Raw genomic sequence first — 19,721 nt, forward strand, 5'->3', positions numbered from 1 at the left:
CTTGTTGAAGGAACCCTGAGCTGTATTCCCCAGGTCCCTGTACCCAAGTTGTGTTTCGGGTTTTTCTTTAAGATTTTTTGTTGTTGTTGTTGTTGTTGTTGTTGTTGTTTTTGAGTGAGTATACATGAGTGCAAATTCCCCAGGAGGCCACAGAAAGGCATCAGGTCTCCTGGAGCTGGAGTTACAGGTGAGCTGTCTAATGTGGGCCTGGGAACTAAACGGGTCCTCTATAAGAGCAGTATGTGCTTTTAACAGCTGACTCATCTCCAGTCCCTCTATCTGAATTAATTTTTAAGGGTTTATTTTATATGTATGAGTGTTTTGATTGCATGCTTGTGCACTGCTTTTATGCCTGGTGTCCATAGAGGTCAGAGGAGGGCATCGGATTTCCTGGAACTGGAGTTATGGATGGCTGTGAGCCACCATGTGACTGCTGAGACTGAAACCCAAGTCCTCTGCAAGAACAGCCACTGACCCATCTCTCCCAGCCCTGTGTCTGAATTTTTGCAGCAGCTTTGCATAATTTCCAAAACTTAAAGCAAATGAGTTACTTTTCAATAGCTACAGTAAATAGAATACTACTTGGCACTAGAATGAATTTTAGAATTAAAGAATTCGGTGTGTTTTTTGTATATTTCTAAGTAAGAGAATTCAATCTTTTTTTTTTTTTTTGAGAATTCAATCTTAAAAAAAAACACACACAATATGATTTCAAAAATGACATCCTCAATGAGGGAAAAATATGGAGATTCTACAAGGCCAGTGGTTGCCAAGAGTTTATGGGGAAGAGGGATATATAAGTAAAGCGTAGGGAATTTTTTCTTTTTACAGACTGAAACTATTTCATCTGACTACATGGATGCCTGTCATGGCATGTACTGGTCTGGGTACTCCAGAGAGGCAGAACCAAAAAGATAGATAAGAGTAGATTTTTTTTTTCTTAAGGGGAACCAGACTGTGAAATTATAGAGACTGAAAAGGCTTGTATGGGTCTATAAGCTGAAGACCTCATGTTATTGGTAATGATTCTTTCTTAAACTCAGAATTAGGGAAGCTGATGATGTGCCTTTGTGGTGTATTGTTAGATTTTATTACTGTTAGCATCTTACTAGACCTAACTTAACAAATTATAAGTTTACTTGAGAGAAGAGGGGAGGGAGGGAGGGAGGGAGGGAGGGAGGGAGGGAGGGAGGGAGGAAAGGAGAGAGAAAGAGAGAGAGAGAGAGAGAGAGAGAGAGAGAGAGAGAGAGAGAGAGAGAGAGAATAGTTCTGTACTACCTGAGGTATCAAGCATTAACTAGGCTAATGCATATCACATGAATAAGGTATATTGATAATCCCTATTTTCTCCTTTTTTGCTTTGTCTTTCTAGGAATTTATCAAAGTTGCTGATCTCTTAAATAAAAGTTAGAATTTTGTTTTCTATTTTCAGGTTCATTGACTTCTACTATCTTTATTATTTCCTTCTGTATGTGGTGGCCCTGTCCTTTTCTTTATTTGTTAGTGTTGAATTATAGTTTATTGTTTTAAAACTTCCTTTTCTAATAAAAACATTTTAATGATGTAACTTTTTAGTCTTCCTTTACCTACATCTCAGTTGTTTTCATATATTTTATTTTTACTTTTACTCAATTAAAATAGTGTCAAGTCTTATTTTTGACCCGTATTTCATTGGTAAGTATGTTATTTTCCTAGTATGTAGTGACTTTTTTTCTTTTGAGACAGGGTCTTACTGTGTAGATTTGGGTGGCCTTGAACTCAGGGATTCACCTGCCTCTGCCTTCTGGGTTCTAGGATTAAAGGTATGCACCACCAACCATCCAGGCTTCCATTATCTTTTTATTGGTTTCTAGTTTAGTTTTGTATTAAAGTAGAACATATTTTGTGTAATTACAATTCTAGATGGCTACAATCCAGGGTGAATGTTCCACGTGTCCCTGGACATTCTGTACATTCTGTTTTGCTGGGAAGAGTATTCCATAAGTGTCAATTGGATCCACTTGGCTCATGATATTACTGTTTTTCTGCCTATTACTGATGAGGAATCTGTAGTCAATCTGAATTGCTGCTCTCTTTTGGACTACATGGAATGGAAGATATTTCAAGAGTTGGTCTTTAATTTTTAGGCTTTTTAAAAAAGGTTTATTTTATGTGTATGAGTGTTTTGCCTACGTGTATGTAAGTACACCACATGCATGCACTTATCACAGAGTCCAGAAGAGGGTATTGGGTCCCCTGAACTGTAATTACATATAGTTGTGAGCTGCCTTGTGGGTTCAGGGAACCAAATCCTGGTCCTCTGCTGGAGCATCAAGTTCTCTTCACTCCTGGCCCATGTTTCCAGCCCTGTCTTTAGATTTTGCTAGCTTTATCATGATAGATTTTTGGAGTGTAGATTGTCAGTTGTATTATGATAATTGGGTTTTTCAGTTTTCAAACTTGCGCTTCTTTTTTATAGCCTCCATTCCTTTACTGGGGCTTTCCACTTTTCCATTGTTTGATAGCCTATTTGTGACTCACCGTTGAAAAGGTTTTTTTGTTTTGTTTTGTTTTTGTTTGAGGAGCTAAACAACATAACTTCATTGTCTCACAGTTCTAGATGCTAGAAGTCTGAAATCAAGATGTCACAGGGTTAGTTCCTTTTAGAGTTTCTGATTATCTCAGTTTATGGTGACTTTGGGCAGTCCTTGATGTTGTTTGCCTTTCAGCTATATCATTTCATTTCTTTTGATTCTTCCTCAAATGACCTTTTCTTCTGGATCTCCCCTGTTTCTCAAATCCTCTTCTATATCCTTGTAGAATGACATAAGTCATTGAATTTAGGGTCACCATAAGTACAGGATAGTCTCTCAAGATCCTTAATTACTCCTCTAAAGATTCTCTTTCCAATGTAGTCAGTTTCTCAGTTATTGGAGGTTAGAACATATGGATATCTTTTTTTTAAATTTTTATTTTTATTTTGCAATGCAATTCAGTTTGGATATCTTTTTGATAGGACATAGTTCAATCTACTACTAAGTATGCATTACTTAGAATTTGCCAATTTTAAGTGTTTAGTGTTTAGTTTTGACAAATAGACGTAGTAGCATATCTGCCACTGTAATGATTCAGAAAACCTCCCAACAGCCTTAGGAAGTTCTCCACAATTTTATGGTCTCTCTTTTCACCGCAGTCCCTGGTTTCCAAAGATCTTTCTATAATGCCCAATAAGTGAAATATAAATACATATACAATGTTCCATCCTTTGTGTTTGGCTTCTTTGACTTAGCAGAGTGCTCCTAAGAGTCACCCACATTAAATGTATTAGTGGAATTAATAGGTTTGAAAATATTTGAACAAACTTAAACATAAGTTTCAGAAATAGTACAGTGATTACCCTGCTCTTCAGCTCACAGTTGTGAACATTTTGCAATGCTTGTGTTGTCTTTATTTTACGCTTCATCTTCACACATTTTGCTAAGCCATTGCCTAAATCACATCTTGCAAGGACAAGGATCTTCTATTGTAGCACGTTTATAACTATTACAATGAATGTACTGTAAAGTTTTTGTTTTAAAGTCTGTCATATGAGTATTCTTTTCTGTACAAATATCAGAAAAAAAGAGCCAAAACTACTATTCAGAGATAAGTAATGACTACTTAATATCTGGGTTAGCATCTTTGACTTTTTTCTTCCCATGCAAGTTGATACTGACTGGTACTTTGAATGCCAAATGATTTTGGATTGCATTATTTATATTTTGGCTGTTATGTAAGGCTGGGTGCTAATTAGCACCTATGAGGAATGCTGTTAGTTTTGTTTTATCCAGATACCAACTCATATGATGAGTGTCAGGCCACAAGTTACATTATGCACATATGCAGTTTGAACTTTGTTCCATGTGCATATTAAGTGGCCATGTGCATATTAAGTGGTCCAAATACTACTCTTTTTTTTTTTTTTTTTTTTTTCTTAGTTTAGTTCTCACTGTCTTTGGCATGCTGATTAAGGTCAGATCCACACATGTGAAGCTCTGAAATGATCCTAGTTATCTATATAAACTTTATAGTGCTGCTTTCTTCTTATTTTTCTTCCTCCTGCTGGTCTACCCAGTACTTTCTGCTTCTAGGAGACTTCTATTTCCAATCTTCATGCAGAAAGCTGGGGCTTTTGCTCCCTACTGCCACTTCCAGAAATTCACCCTGTCTGGAGCCAGGATATAGGAAGGAAGAGGAAAGCGGGAAGATTTGGCTCAAGCTCTTGTCAAATTGAAAAGTTTTAATGTCTTCAAGGTTTCAGTTTTTGTGGGCTCTATTTGTTGTGACTATGGGATTTCTGTAAAACTAAACAAAGCTTCATATTCAGATGCGTTTACTGGTGTCTTAGGGTTTCTATACCATGACCACAGCAACTCTTATGAGGAAACATTTAATTGGGGCTGGCTTACAGATCAGAGGTATAGTCCATTATCATCATGGTAGGAAGCATAGGTGCTGGCAGGCAGACATGGTGCTGGAGAGGTAGCTCAGAGTTCAACACCCAGATCCCAGATCAGCAGGTAGCAGGAAAAGTACGTGACACTGGGACTGACTTGAGCTTCTGAAACCTCAAAGCGCACCAAGTGGCATTCTTCCTCCAACAAGGCCACACCTCCTAATAATGCTACTGCCTATGGGCCAGTGGGGGCCATTTTCATTCAAAGTACAACTGGTAATTGAAAGAAAATCCAAGGAACAAATTATTTGATTCTTAATCCAGCTAATCTAGAGTTAATTATAGAAAGACTCCAGTTTACTCTTTGAGACTGCTCTTCATATGAAAATTAGACAAGGATGGAAAGTGAAACTACAGGCTAACTCAGCAACATCAATATAAAACTTTCTTTCTCATCAAAATGAACATTTATTTTTTTCTTTTTATTCTCTCATACAATACAACCTAACCACAGCCTCCCCTCCTCTCTCCTCCTTCCACTTTTTTCAGTCCCCCTCCCCCCATTTCTCCTCTCCTCCAGATCCACTACTCCTCCATTTCCCTTCAGGAAAAAAAAAAACAAAACAAAAAAACAAAACAAAACAAAAAAAAAAACCAAAAAAAAAAAACAGACCTCCCAGGGATATTGACCAAACATAGCATAACAAGATGGAGTAAGACTAGGCACAAACTCTTATATCTAGGCTGGATGAGGCAACTCATTAGGAGGAAAAGGGTCCCAGGAGTTGGAAAAAGAGTCAGGGACACCCCGACTCCCATTGTTAGGAGTCCCATAAAACCCCTTGAGCTAAACAAACATAACGTGTATGCAGAGGACTCAGTGCAGACCCAAGCAGGCTATGTGATTGCAACTCCAGTCTCTGTGAGTCCCTATCAGCCATGCTTAGTTGATTCTATGGGCTGAGTTCTCCTGGTGCCCTTGACCCCTTGGCTCCTACAGTCCTCCCTCTCCCTCTTCCTTAGGGTCCCTGAGCACCTAATGTTTGGGTATAGGTCTATGCATCTGCTCCCATCAGCTGCTGGAGGAAGCCTATCTGATGATGATTGAGCTAGGCACCAATCTATGAATGTAGCAGAGTATCATTAGGAATAATTTCATTGATATTTTTTTTGAGGGGGTCAGTCATGTTTGGTTCTATCCTAGGCCTCTGGGCCATCCAGTTTTATGTTCCTGGCCCTCCAGGTGGTGTCAGGCTTGGGCCTCAAGTTAGACAAGTTATTGGTTGACCACTTCTACAAGCTCTGAGCCACCATTGCCCCAGCACGTCTTACAGGCAGGACAGGTTGTGGGTCAAAGGTTTTATGGCTGGGTTGGATGCCTTGCTTTGTTACAGATGGACAGCTCAGGCTCTGTATCCTCCATTACTAGGAGTCCTTGGTAAGGTCACCCTCATAGGTTCCAGGAAGTTTCCACTGCACTAAATTGTCCCCCCAGTGCCCCTCCATTCCAGTCATGTCTCCCCATACTCTCTCCCACTCTCCCTTCCTCTCTCCCCTACCTGATCACTCCTATTCCCATCCCCACCTGCCCCAGTCCATCACAAAATATATTTCCCATTCCCAGGGAGGATCCATGTGTTACTCCTAGAGCCCTCCTTGTTACTTAGCCTCTCTGGGTCTATAGATTGTAGCATGACTATCATTTGCTTAACAGCTAATGTCCACTAATAAGTAAGTATATACCATGTTTGTCTTTCTGGGTCTGGGTTGCCTTAGAGTGATTTTTTTTCTAGTTCTATCCATTTTCCTGCAAATTTCATCTCATTTTTTTTAACAGCTGAGTAATACTCCGTTGTATAAATGTACCACATTTTATTTATCCAGTTTTTGATTGAGGCATCTAGTTTCTGATTATTATAAATAAAGCTGCTATGAACATAGTTGAGCTAGTGTCCTTGTGGTAGGACGGAGTGTCTTTTGGGTATATACCCAAGAGTGGTATAGCTAGATCTTGAGGTAGATCAATTCCCAATTTTTTGAGGAACCATCATATTGATTTCCATAGTTGCTGTACAAGTTTGCACTCCTACCAGCAATGGAGGAATGTTCCCCTTGTTCCACATCCTTGCCAGCATGAGCTGTCACTGGTGTTATTGATTATAGCCATTCTGACAGGTGTAAGATGGCATCTCGAAGTAGTTTTGATTTTTATTTCCCTGATGGCTAAGGATGTAGACCATTTCTTTAAGTGTTTCTCAGCCATTTAAGATTCCTCTGTTGAGAATTTTTAGATCTGTATCCCATTTTTTAGTTGGATTATTTGGTTTGTTGATGTCTAGTTCTTGAGTTCTTAGTATTTTTTGGATATTACCCCTATATCAGATGTAGTTGGTGAAAATCGTTTCCCATTCTGTAAGCTATTCTTTTGTTCTATTGATGATATCTTTTGCCTTACAGAAGCTATTCAGTTTCATGAGGTTCCATTTATTAATTGTCGATTATACTATGTGTGCTATCAGTGTTATGTTTAGGAAGTTCTCTCCTGTGCCAGTAGGTTCAAGGCTATTGCCTACTTTCTCTTCTGTCAGGTTCAGTGTATCTGGTTTTATGTTGAGGTCTTTGATGCATTTGGAGTTGAGTTTTGTGCAGGGTGATGGGTATAGATCTATTCATATTCTTCTACATGCAGACATTCAGTTAGATCAGCACCATTTGTTGAAGATGTTTTCTTTTTTCCATTGTGTTTTTCTGGCTTCTTTATTAAAAATCAAGTGTCCATAGATGTGTGGGTTTATGTCTAGGTCTTTGATTCAATTTCACCGATCAACATGTCTGTTTTTATGTTAATACCATGTGGTTTTTATTACTACAGCTCTGTAGTACAGCTTGAAATCAGGGATGATGATAACCTCTGAAAGTTCTTTTATTTTCAAGATTGTTTTAGCTATCCTGGGTTTTTTGTTTTTCCATATGAAGCTGGGTATTGCCCTTTCAAGGTCTGTAAAGAATTGTGTTGTAATTTTGATAGGGATTGCATTGAATCTGTAGATTTCTTTTGGTAAGATGGCCATTTTTACTACATTAATTCTACCAATACATGAACATGGGAGATCTTTCCATCTTTTTATATCTTCTTCAATTTCTTTCTTCAAAGCCTTGAAGTTCTTTTTATACAAGTGTGGGGGACCAGCCCCCACTTTTTACAGGGTTCCTATGAAGAGGAGAGAGTAATAAGGAACTTGCAGATAGAATGATAGGCCTAGCCCAGACTAGGAGAAAGACAGAAACACAGGATAGCTTAGGGATGACTTGGGTCTAGAACTCTATTAAAAAGGGCTTTTTATAACAATGCCAATGGGAGGTGCAAAAGACCTCCCTCTTGCTAGATACAACCAAGTGTAGACCCTTCCAAACACCTGGTACCCAGGCCCGTGATCCAATCATCCTCTTATGCAGTCCTGCTGGGTAAAGCAAGTTCTGATTTCACTAGGAAACCACTGTGGGCTCCAACATACAAGTCCTTCACTCACTTGGTTAGAGTTACCTCAAGAGTTTCTTTCTTAGTCCTTTTGTCATTTGTATAGAGGAGGGATTTTTTTTTTTTTTTTTTTTTTTTTTTTTTAGTAAATCTTGTATCCAGACACTTTACTGAAGATATTTATCAGCTGGAAAGTTCCCTGGTAGAATTTTCAGAGTTGCTATCATATCATTTGAAAATAACAATACATTACTTCTTCCTTTCCAGTTTGTATCCCATTTATCTCCTTCAGTCGTCTTATTGCTCTAGCCAGAACTTCAAGTACTATATTGAATAGATATGGAGAGAGTGGACAGCCTTGTTTTGTTCATTATTTTAGTAGAATTGCTTTGAGTTTCTCTCCATTTAATTTGATGTCAGCTATAGGTTTGTTGTAAATTGCCTTTATTATGTTTATGTATATCCCTTATGTCCCTAATCCGTCTAAGACTTATCATGAATGGCTGTTGTATTTTGTCAAAGGCTTTTTAGATATACAGTGAGATGATATGTGTTTTTTTTTTCTGTTTGTTTATATGGTGGATTACATTGACTGATTTTTTTGTGTGTTGAACTATCCCTGTATTTCTGGATGTAGCCTTCTTGATCATGGTGGATGATCTTTTTGATGTGTTCTTGGATTCAGTTTTCAAATATTTTGTTGAATATTTTTACATCTATGCTCATAAAGGAAATTGATCTGTAATTCTCTTTGTTGAATCTTTGTATGGTTTGAGTATCAGGGTGACTGTGGCCTCGTAAAATGAATTTGGCAATGCTCCTTCTTTTTCTATTTTGTGGAATAATTTGAGTAGTATTGGCATTAACTCTTCTTTGAAAATCTGGTAGAATTCTGCACTAAAACTGTCTGGCCCCTGGGATTTTTTTGGTTGGGAGACTTTTAATGACTTTTTATGTCCCCCTTTTTATTTCTGATTTTGTTAATTTGTATATTTTCTCTTAGACTTTTAGTTAGTTTAGATAAGGGTTTGTCTATGTTATTGATTTTCTTAAAGAACCAACTCTTCATTTCAATTGATTCTTTGTATTCTCCTTGTTTCTGTTTTATTGATTTCAGCCCTCAGTTTGTTTATTTTCTGCTGTTTACTCCTCTTGAATGTGCTTGCTTCTTTTTTGTTCCAGAGCTTTCAGGCGTGCTGTTAAATTGCTAGCATGAGATACCTCTAATTTTTTTATGTAGGCATTTAGTGCTACAGACTTTCCTCTTAGCACCTATTTCATTGTGTCCCATAAGTTTGGGTATGTTGTGCATTCATTTTCATTGAATTCTAGGAAGTCTTTAATTTCTTTCTTTATTTCTGTCTTGACCCAGTGGTTATTCAGTAGAGAGTTGTTCAGTTTCCATGATTTTGTAGACTTTTTGTTGTTTCTGTTGTTGAAATCCAGCTTTATTCCATGATGGTCTGATAGGATGCAGCATTGTAGGGGTGTGTGTTTGAATTTTCTTGTATCTGTTGAGGTTTGCTTTGTGAACAAGTATGTGGTCACTTTTTGAGAAAGTTCCATGAGGTGCTGAGAAGAGTGTATGTTCTTTTGTGTTGGGATGAAATGTTCTGTAGATATATGTTAGTTCTATTTAATTTATAACGTCTATTAGCTCCAGTATTTCTCTGTTTAGTTTTTATTTGAATGATCTGTTCATTGGTGAGAGTGGGTAATGAGGTCTCCCACTCTCAATGTTTAAGGGTTGAAGTGAGATTTAAGCTTTAGTAATGTTTCTTTTATAAACATGGGTGCCCTTGCATTTGGGGCATAGATGTTAAGAATTGAAACATCACCTTGGTGGATTTTTCCTTTGATGAGTATGAAGAGTCCTTCCCTGTCTTTTTGATTAATTATGGTCTATTTTGTTTGATATGACTATACAAGCTTGCTTCCTAGATCCATTTGCTTGGAAAATCTCTTCCCAACCCTTTGCTCTGAGGTGATGTCTGTCTTTGATGGTGAGATATGTTTCTTTTATGCAGCAGAAAGATGGAGCCTGTTTTCACATTCTTTCTGTCTTTTTGTTTGGGAATTGAGTCCATTGATATTTAGAGATATCAATGACTAATGATTGTTAATTCCTGTTATTTTGTTTATGTTGGTGGTGGTTGCTGTGGGATGTTCTGTATGGCAAATGTGTTGCTAATTAGTCAATAAATAAAACACTGATTGGCCATTGGCTAGGCAGGAAGTATAGGTGGGACAAGGAGGAGAATAAAGCTGGGAAGTGGAAGGCTGAGTCAGAGAGACACTGCCAGCTGCCACGATGAGAAACAGCATATGAAGATGCCAGTAAGCCACGAGCCATGTGGCAAGGTATAGATTTATAGAAATGGATTAATTTAAGCTGTAAGAACAGTTAGCAAGAAGCCTGCCATGGCCATACAGTTTGTAACCAATATAAGTCTCTGTGTTTACTTGGTCGGGTCTGAGAGGCTGTGGGACTGGCAGGTGAGAGAGATTTGCCCTGACTGTGGGCCAGGCAGGAAAACTTTAGCTACAGGTGGTGATGATGTGTGTGTGAGTGTGCATGTGCCTTCTTTCTGTTGGTTTTGTTGATGTGAGATTATTTTCTGCATTTCCATGGGTGTAGTTAACCTCCTTAGGTTGTAATTTTCTTTCTAGTATTTTCTGTTGGGCTGGATTTATAGATAGATATTATTTAAGTTTGACTTTATCATGGAATATTTTGTTTTCTCCATCTATGATGATTGAAAGTTTTGCTTGGCATAGTAGTCATGGCTGCCATCTGAGGTCTTTTAGAGTCTGCAGGACACCTGTCCAGGCCCTTCTGCCTTTTAGAGAGAAGTCGGGTGTAATTCTAATAGTTACCTTTATATATTATTTTCTCTTTTTCCTTTGTAGCTTTTAATATTCATTCTTGGTTCTGCATGTCTAGCGTTTTGGTTATTATGTGGTGAAGGGACTTACTTTTCTGGTCCAATCTATTTGGTGTTCTGTATGCTTTTTGTATCTTTATCAGCATCTCCTTCTTTAAGTTAGGAAAAATTTCTTCTATATTTTGTTGAAAATATTTTCTGGGCCTTTGAGCTGGGATTCTTCTCCTTCTATTCCTGTTATTCTTAGGTTTGGTCTTTTCATACTGTCCCAGATTTTCTGGGTGTTTTGTGTGAGGGATCTTTTAGATTTAATGTTTTTTTTTTGTTTTGTTTTGTTTTGTTTTGTTTTTTTGACCATTGTATGTATTTCTCCTATGGTATCTTCAATGCCTGAGATTATCTCTTCCATCTCTTGTGATCTGTAAGTGATGCTTGTGTCTGTAGTTCCTCTTCACGTACCTAGATTTCACATTTTCAGAATTCCCTCAGTTTGTGTTTTCTTTATTGATTCTATTTCCATTTTCAGGTCCTGAACACTTTTATTTGTTTTCCTTCAACTGTTTTTTTCCCCCCCTTGGCTTTCTTTAAGAGATTTACTCATTTCCTCCAATTTTTTGTTTGTCTTTTCCTCGATTTATTTTAAGGGATTTATTCACTTCTTCTTTAATGACCTCTATAATCTTCATAAAGTTGCCTTTAAGGTCTTTTTCTTGTGCTTCAGTTGGGTTGGAATATTCAGGGCTTGCTGTAGTAGGATAGCTGAGTTCTGGTGATAACATATTGCCCAGGCTTTGTTGATTTTGTTCTTATGCTGGTGTCTAAGCATCTGGGTTTGGGATAATGATAATAAGTCTAGGGCCAATTTCTGGGTTGGTCTTTGTTGGTGTTTTGTTCCTTGGTTTCTGTTTCCTCTCTAGTCTTCTGGCCTGTGTGGCCTGTGGTTGAGCATGGGGTCTCCACCTGAGTTGAGGCCTAGAGTTCTGATAGCCTGTGTGGCCTGTGACCTAACAGGGAATCTCTGCCTGAGTTGGAGGCTGGTACATAGTGATGAGGAGGGGAGGGGAGTTTGAGCGGCACACAGAGAATGGAGGAGGTCTGCAGGCAGGTGGCCTAACTGGAGTTCTGGTGGTCAGCATGGCCTCTGGTCCAGCAGGGGGTCTCCACCTGAGTTAAAGGCTGGGATATGGTGACAAGCACGGGAGGATTGGGGATGGTGTGTATGTGGGTGTACTGAGAGACTGGAGGAGGCCCAAGGGTGGGCAGCCTACCTGCTCTTCTGGCAGGTGTGGCCTGTGTTTGGGTGGGATGTGCTACCAGAGTTAGGGACTAGGGCACAGCATTGAGGAGGGGAGGGGCAACTGAGGATTGGGTCTGTTGGAAGCTAGAGAGTGGGGAGGGTCATCAGGATGGCCATCTACCTGGTCTTCTGGCAGGCATGGCCTGTGGTTGGGCCAATATAAAGCTTCTAACTCAACTCAGTTATTAAAAAGCAGAATTCATCAGGATATACACAGAGACCAATGTAAATTTTCCAGACACAGAGTTATCTTAAGTTCCATAGAACTTGCTTCCTCAGCAGGTTAAAGTTGAAAATGTGGTTATCTATAAGTGTGCATCAGAGTATTTAATAGTATTCAATAACCATTCATAACAGCGGTGAATCTGTAGATGATCACATAAGGTGACAGACATCACCACAGGAAGTGAAGACAGCTTGGAGACTCACTGTTTTTACAAAAAGCAGAAGCAAGCTGCTTTTTGCTAGAAAGAGATATTGACTCATCCCTTGAGGTTGCTCCTTGCAAATATGTCCTAAGATATTGAGATTCCTCTAAAAGCACAAAACAGCAGAAAAAAGTACAAAATTTATAAAAGAAGAAATTATCATTAATCACACAAGAATTACATCAAACAGGTACATAAGTTCTCCAACCTGGGAGATCTCGGGCCCCATATGGAAGAGCAGAGCTGCAGCTGCCACATGGACCACTCAGCTGAGTACAGATCTGCAAGAAAGCTAGAGAGTCTGGGAAGCAAAGAAAAGATGCAGAGAAGGCAGAAGCAGAGAGAACACCTTGCTTAATTTTCTGAAGACAGACAGTGGACACTGTTCTCTGCCTTGTGCATGAATATGAGTGTACACATCGACTTGCTTATACATGAAGATGACAAGATAAGCACTGCTTCAGATGTTGAGTGTGTCCCCCAGAAGTTCATGTGCTGGGTTCTTGGTCCTCAGTGTGGCTGTGTTGAAGTGGTAGAACCTTTAAGAGGTGGGTCTAATAGAAAAGTGATCAAAATTATCAGGAGAACTCAGCTCCCTCAAGAACAGTTTATTTTGGGGGCGGGGTGGGGGCAGAAAGATGGAAAGGGAGAAGGAGAGATTGAGTGGGAGCCTGGGTAGGGCAGTGAAGCAGCCAGGCAACAAGCATTATTTGGCAGCCTGGGGCATAGGCATGCACTTTTCCCTCTTCTAGCACTAGTGCAGGACCTAGAGACTGTACCCCTATTGTCTTAGGTAACTTCTGTAGAAGTACAAATAATTTACAAGACTGCTTTGACTACATAGAACAAGATCCTCCTTTTGGAAAACTGAACACAAGTTAGAATGGTTTGGGTCCTTATACTAGCACACCATTTGATATGCCAAGCAGAGGACAGAATGAAGACAGGGGCCGTGGCATTGCTCCATCAGCTTCACTACGTATTCTTTTGATTACCCTTCCCATCTCTAAGCTCCTCTACATCCTCTTCTAACCAGTAATGAGCAGCAGCACTGGCATCAAAGTCAGAAAAGTTTGAAAAATGGCATCATTCCATGGAGTCAATGGTGAAGCATTCAGCTTGGCTGAAGAAACCTTTAGTTCTAATCCAGCCATGGTTAGGAGGCAGCAAGTTGCCATCAGCATCATATTTTCCTTTTGGAGAATGAAAAGCACCAGGGAACTTCCAAGACCCATGCCCACCCCACCCCCATACACTGAATCTCACATGATCAGGTTTGAAGAGAGCAATTGAAAAAGCCAAGATCTACTGTAGAAAGAGAGCAGGGTCAAGTGTTCACATCCAATTTTGTAGCTAAAGTTTTCCTGGTTCTGTTCAGCTCCTGCGGCCAGTTGCTTGGACCCAAGTAAACACACAGAGACTTATTTATAAACTGTATGGCCGTGGCAGGCTTCTTGATATCTGTTCTTATATCTTAAATTAACCTATATCTATTAATCTATAAATTGCCACGTGGCTTGTGGCTTACCAGTACTTTTACATCTCACTTCCTCTGTGTCTGGCTGGCGCTCAGCCTTCTTGTTCCCAGAATTCTCTTCTCTGCTTGTCCCACCTATACTTCCTGCCTGGCTACTGGCCAATCAGCATTTTATTTACCAACCAATCAGAGCAACACATTCAGAGCATGCAGAACATAACAGCACAGTTTTATGTCAGCTGTCTGATGAAAGCTCTCAGAGAATTGAGAGTGACTATCTGGAACTTGCATTCTGTTCCAAGATTAGCTGATCAGTGTGGCTTACCGTGACATCAGGCACTTAGGGAAAAGAAATAGCTCTACCATTGCTTTTGCAAGGAATTTACATCTGATTGAACAAACCAAGGTTTGCTGTCTTTCTGACTGCAGTGCTAACTTACTATTTGAGCTGGCTATCAACTGCCATGCCTTTTGATTACCCTACCACTAAATCTTTCTCTTGTTGGTGGCTAAAATTCTCAGTTGGTAGCTAAAACATATCTATTTACTCTTCTCTGGCTTAGTACTTAATTGGAATGTTCCGAGAATGTGTGGGATAAAATAGGGAACATGTAGAGTTTGTAGCTTGTACTGACTGTCCAAACCAGTCATCTTACAGAAAGGAGATTGCCCCACAAAAAGGGAAGGGGGGCTTTGAATTGTCAGGCTATACCCTCACCCTTCTTCCATTGCTAGTAGCTCTGCTCTGCTCTTTTGAAGCAATATGGGTAAACTAAATTCTCCATTTCAGAGGCTGTTCACCATGGTACTGGGTTCCTTAACTATCAACCCAAAAGATAAGGTGATTCTTAGTGGGCTGAGTTGTGATGGGGCAGGGAGAGAGCGTTCTTACATCTTATACATTGTTTAACTGTTTCTGACCTTCATTCTCTAGATACTAGTGGAACCCTTTTCTACCCAAAGTTGTAACCATCAAAAATGTTTGGAGACATTTTCAAATTTCCCTGGGGAGAGGGGTAATAAAAGAAACTCTTGTGAGAACCACTGCCTGGAGGATGGCTTGCCTGGGGAAAAAAGAGGACAAAAGGAAAGTGGTACTCTAACCTCATTGACTGCAGCGTTAAGTTGGATGTCTTGTCTGTCACTTGGTTCTTGCAGTTGGTGATAGCATCCTCAAGCCATGTGTGTAGGCATGGTATAGGAATCTAGCACTGGGTGGGTGAGACTGGGTTACATATCCGAGTTCATATAGCCTCACACTCAGCAAGCATTAAGAGTGACAAGATATGACTTACATAATACTCTGTCCCAGCCACATGCTGGAACAGAGTTAAGTCACAAGCTGCTCAGGCCTCAATAGTCAACTGCCTGATGGACAAGGTTGATCCATATTCAGGCCATTTTAGAAAATCCTACTGATTGGATAAGAGCATGCAAGGGATGTAAGAGTGAGAGTGGGATGGAGGTGGCAGTATAAGTCCCAAAGGCCTATTGTGGGGTTCATTTCTGAAGACAAATCACTTAGCTTTTCTGTGCCCCCCATATGTCCTTCCCTCTGTCTCTCTGTTCTAAGGGTGGAATCTAAAACCTTCCACATGGCTAAACAAGCATTCTGCACCTGTCAGATGGGATGTGGGCAAGACTTACTGTGTAGTTGTTGTGGAATGTGATTAGGTGTACAAAGCACCTATGTTGTGGATAGTGTTGCACACACACACACACACACACACACACACACATATATACACAGAGAGAGATGGATGTAGTCATCTTCAGAGAAGGCTTACTTGAGGAACTATTCAACTGGCATTTTCTAGGAAAAGCAGTAGACTGGGAAAAAGTACTTTAGTCTTAGAAAACAACATGTTTCAATAACTGTAATAAAAGCTGATGCCACAAAATGAGCACTGTATTTAGTGCTTCATACACCTACTAATGAATTAAATTCTCACTCCTACTCCTATTCCTATTTTATAGCAGTAAAAATACTTGCTTGTCAAATTAACAAGTGAACCTGACCCCCAAGCTTCTCTGAGTTTTTGCCTTGCCATATGATCTCTTCCTCACATATTCTTACCATAATAAGTAACACCATCTACTTTGAAGCATTCACTGGAAGTTAAAGACATGGGGCCACCCAGTATTGGACTTTCAGCCTCCCAAACTATGAGCTTAAAAAAAAAAAAACAGAAAAACCTTTCTTCATAAAGTATTCAGCTGCATATATTTTGTTATAATAATAAAAAGGAGATTAAGACAGAGACTACAGAAAGTTTTGCCACAACAGCAAACTTATTTCTATATTTGTTCCAGTCTTTCTCTTCAGATTTTATGCTCTATGTTTAGTTTTTACATTGCTGGGAAAGACAGTCTAACATGTCACCTGGGCATCTGTATGAGTTCCTGCTAGGTTTTAGTGCTTCATTCTTTTCATTGCTGTGACAGAATATCCAACAAAAGTAAGGGAAGGGAAGGAAAGGGGAGGGAGGGAGGGAGGGAGGGAGGGAGGAAGAATTCGTTGAACTTTCTTGTTGGGCTTTCTTTGGACTGCTAACCCCTAAATAATGACACAGACACTTATTATTAATTATGAAAGCTTGGCCTTTAGCTTAGGCTTGTCTCCGACTAGTTCTTATAATTTAAACTGACCTATTTCTCTTATCTACGTTCTGCTGCATGCTCTTTACCTTTCCTCCTTTCTGTACATCTGACTCCTTCTGTGTCTCACTGGTGCCTCTCACATGCCTAGATTCATCTCCTGAGTTCCTCTCCCAGAAATCCTGCCTGCCCTCTCCTGCCTAGCTATTGGTTGTTCAGCTCTTTATTAAACCAATCAGAATAAAACAGCAACACATTTTCACACAGTGTGATCAAATATACTGCAATAGGGCATCCATGTTCAGCCTACAGGCCCAGAATATCTGATAGACTTTTTGTGAAGTAGGAATTTTGAAGTACTGTCCTACCTTGTCTTGGTAAAGTTTGGCAGTCACTTTCTTTTGTATCCTGCTTGTCCAATTTGGACAGCATACTGTCAGCAGTTGAGGCAAGGGCATTTTTTTTTTTTTTTGTCCAGTGATTAACTTTTCCACAATGAAAGCAAACTCCATATGGAGGTTCTTCAATGCCCATCATCTTCTCTAAGTAGATTGGTGCTGCCAGGAACAGACATGTCTCATTGTCATGAAAAGCCTTATGTTATTAAAACATCTTAAATGCCATATTCTGTAGATCTCTGAAGTGTTTGAAGACCACCTATCTTACCTAAAATATATCTGTTTAACCTTGAAAGCAAACGTACCTAACATGACTATAAGTTTGATTATTATAGATGACTGACTACTAACCTGCATTTCTTAATTATCCTAAATAGTTTGTAATAATAGCTTTCAAGGACTAGAACTTTACATTACATTTTTAAATGAGCTGCATAGATACAATACCTTAAGAGTAGAAACATATACAGTATGTTGGAACAAAAATAATCTTAAATTTGTATCAATATACAAAAACCCATACCAGTGTGAAATATTTGAGATTAATAGTTGCTTTTTAGTTTAAAAGTAGATTCAATAATCTACCCTTTTTCCCCCCTATTATTCCTATATTCCCTCTTTTTTATCTTAAGATCCCTGGATCTAACTTTTTGCTTAGTTTCCTCCCTGAACATGACCAATAACAACTTGCAAACAACCCCCTAAATAACGATAAACATCCATAATCCATTGAATGACCAAAAAACCCACTCACCACACCTCTTGGGCATGTGGGCATTGTGCTCTTAAAATTACTTCCTACTGTCTCGGGGTGATGGCGTCTTTAGGTAGCCCTGAGAAAATTGAGATAATGGTCAAGTCTTAGGAGAGCTAGCTGTTGTCCAGTCTCTGTGTGATGGGAAAGTGCAGGGCTTATCTGAAGTCCCAGAGTAGTCTATGAGGCTGGACCATCTTAGCTAGCAGCTTTGAAGTTGTTCTGAATGCAGACTTTTGAGGAAACAGCAACAGAGGCCTTCTGAGAGACTGGATCACCTGGGCTACTTGTCCTCCTTGATGTCTGGCCCTTTTTTTTATTTTCTGAAAACACAAACTTTTAAAGGTAACATACATATCTGCATTAACACAAGTATGAAATGTGTGATGTGCACAAGTCTACTAAAGATGATTCTCTGTTCTATGTTTGAGCAAGTAAAAGAAATATGTCAACCTTATAAATTCATTTTGACTGCATAACCAAACTAGTAGAAATCTCTATCCATGCCATATGAAAGAATGGCTTGTAATAAGTCTCAAAGACTGTAGCCAACAAGATTTATATCTCATCCAGTCTTAGAGCTGTTCTTATAGCCAAGCAAGCTTATTAAGAAGTACAGCATCTTATGTACTATTTTCAGGAAGGAAAATTGTAGTCAGACTTTTGGCCAAGGTCAGTAGAGAGTTGGCAAAGAGAACACAAAATACCTCAGACACAACTGCCTTAGGACTGATAACTACATCCCAGGAGGAAGAGTTGAGTGCCCAGAACCTGCAGCTTTGACTCCTCAGCACTGGCTATAATGTCAAACCAGCCTTTCCAATTCTGATCCTAGACAAGGACACAGAATTAAAGTTCTCTTTGTCTTATCATTAGGGCCCCTAAGAAAGTCTTGACTTCCTGCTGTCTACTGTTTCATATGAAACTTAAGGCACTCTCTTAACTCTGAACACCTATAAAATAAAATAAAAATTTAAATTATATACTCTCGTGTACATTGGCACAGAATAAACATTACCATTCAAAAAAAATAGGAGGTTAGTAAGGAAAATCACGCCAAGGCCATACCTAAACCCAACAGGACAAACACCATTTCCCTCACCTCCATGACTGATACCTGACGCTCTTGAGGGTTTCTTCTCCCTTATTCAGTCTGAGACTCCAGTCCATGGCATAGTGTTGCTCACATTTAGGGTGGGTTTTCTCCAACTTCTAGAAATGCATTCATAGTCAGGTCCAGGAATGTGTCTCTTAGGTAATTCCAAATCCAGTTAAGTTGATAATAAATATTAACACTGAGAATGTCAGAAATACTTAACTGCTTTACCTAGACAGTTTCTTAGGATGTATTTGCAAGGAGCAACCTCAAGGAATAGTCAACATCTCATCTCACTCCTACAAAGAACAGCTTGCTCCTTAGTTTTTTGTTTGTTTGTTTGTTTTTTAAGAGCAGAGAACCTCCAAGTTCAGTGTTCCTTCCTGTAATGTAATAGACTCATCACTTGTGCACATCCTATGAGGAAGCTTTTTCTTGCCTTTCGAAGGGTTTGGGTGGTCTAGGGAACTAACACAGAGAGGATATGATAAGCATTAACTACTGCTTTTCTGGGAGTCTTTTTGTCTCTGCCCTCCAAAACATGTGTCTTCTTCAGTGTCTTTGGAATGAAATGTAGCAGGCAAGCTTGAAACAAAGAATTCCCAGAACCAAGTCTGTTGTGATAAATGCCTTTAATCCTAGCACTTGAGAGGCAGAGACAGGCAGATCTCCATGAGTTTGAGAGTAGCCTGCTCTACATAGTGAGTTCCAGGCCAGCCAGGTCTACCCTGCCAAATAATTGATAGTATTTACAATAATAATAATAATAATATAGTTTTAAATTAAAAATGTAATTCTTGATAGTGTAACTCTCCTTGAGTGAATTTCTTATGTTAAATACTTTTCATGACAGCATGTTATATGCTATATACATAACATCATCTTACTTTTTCCTA

The 19,721-nt window shown here is 39.2% G+C and overlaps 1 protein-coding gene across 2 annotated transcripts in view; it reads left to right on the top strand.

The window, feature by feature from the left end:
• The window catches only part of LOC131911230 (serpin B6), a 91,967-nt gene that overhangs the window by 1,413 nt on the left and 70,833 nt on the right, over positions 1 to 19,721 (top strand). The window lies entirely within an intron of this gene.

This window comes from Peromyscus eremicus, chromosome 5, assembly GCF_949786415.1.
Source record: "Peromyscus eremicus chromosome 5, PerEre_H2_v1, whole genome shotgun sequence".
NCBI lineage: Eukaryota > Metazoa > Chordata > Mammalia > Rodentia > Cricetidae > Peromyscus > Peromyscus eremicus.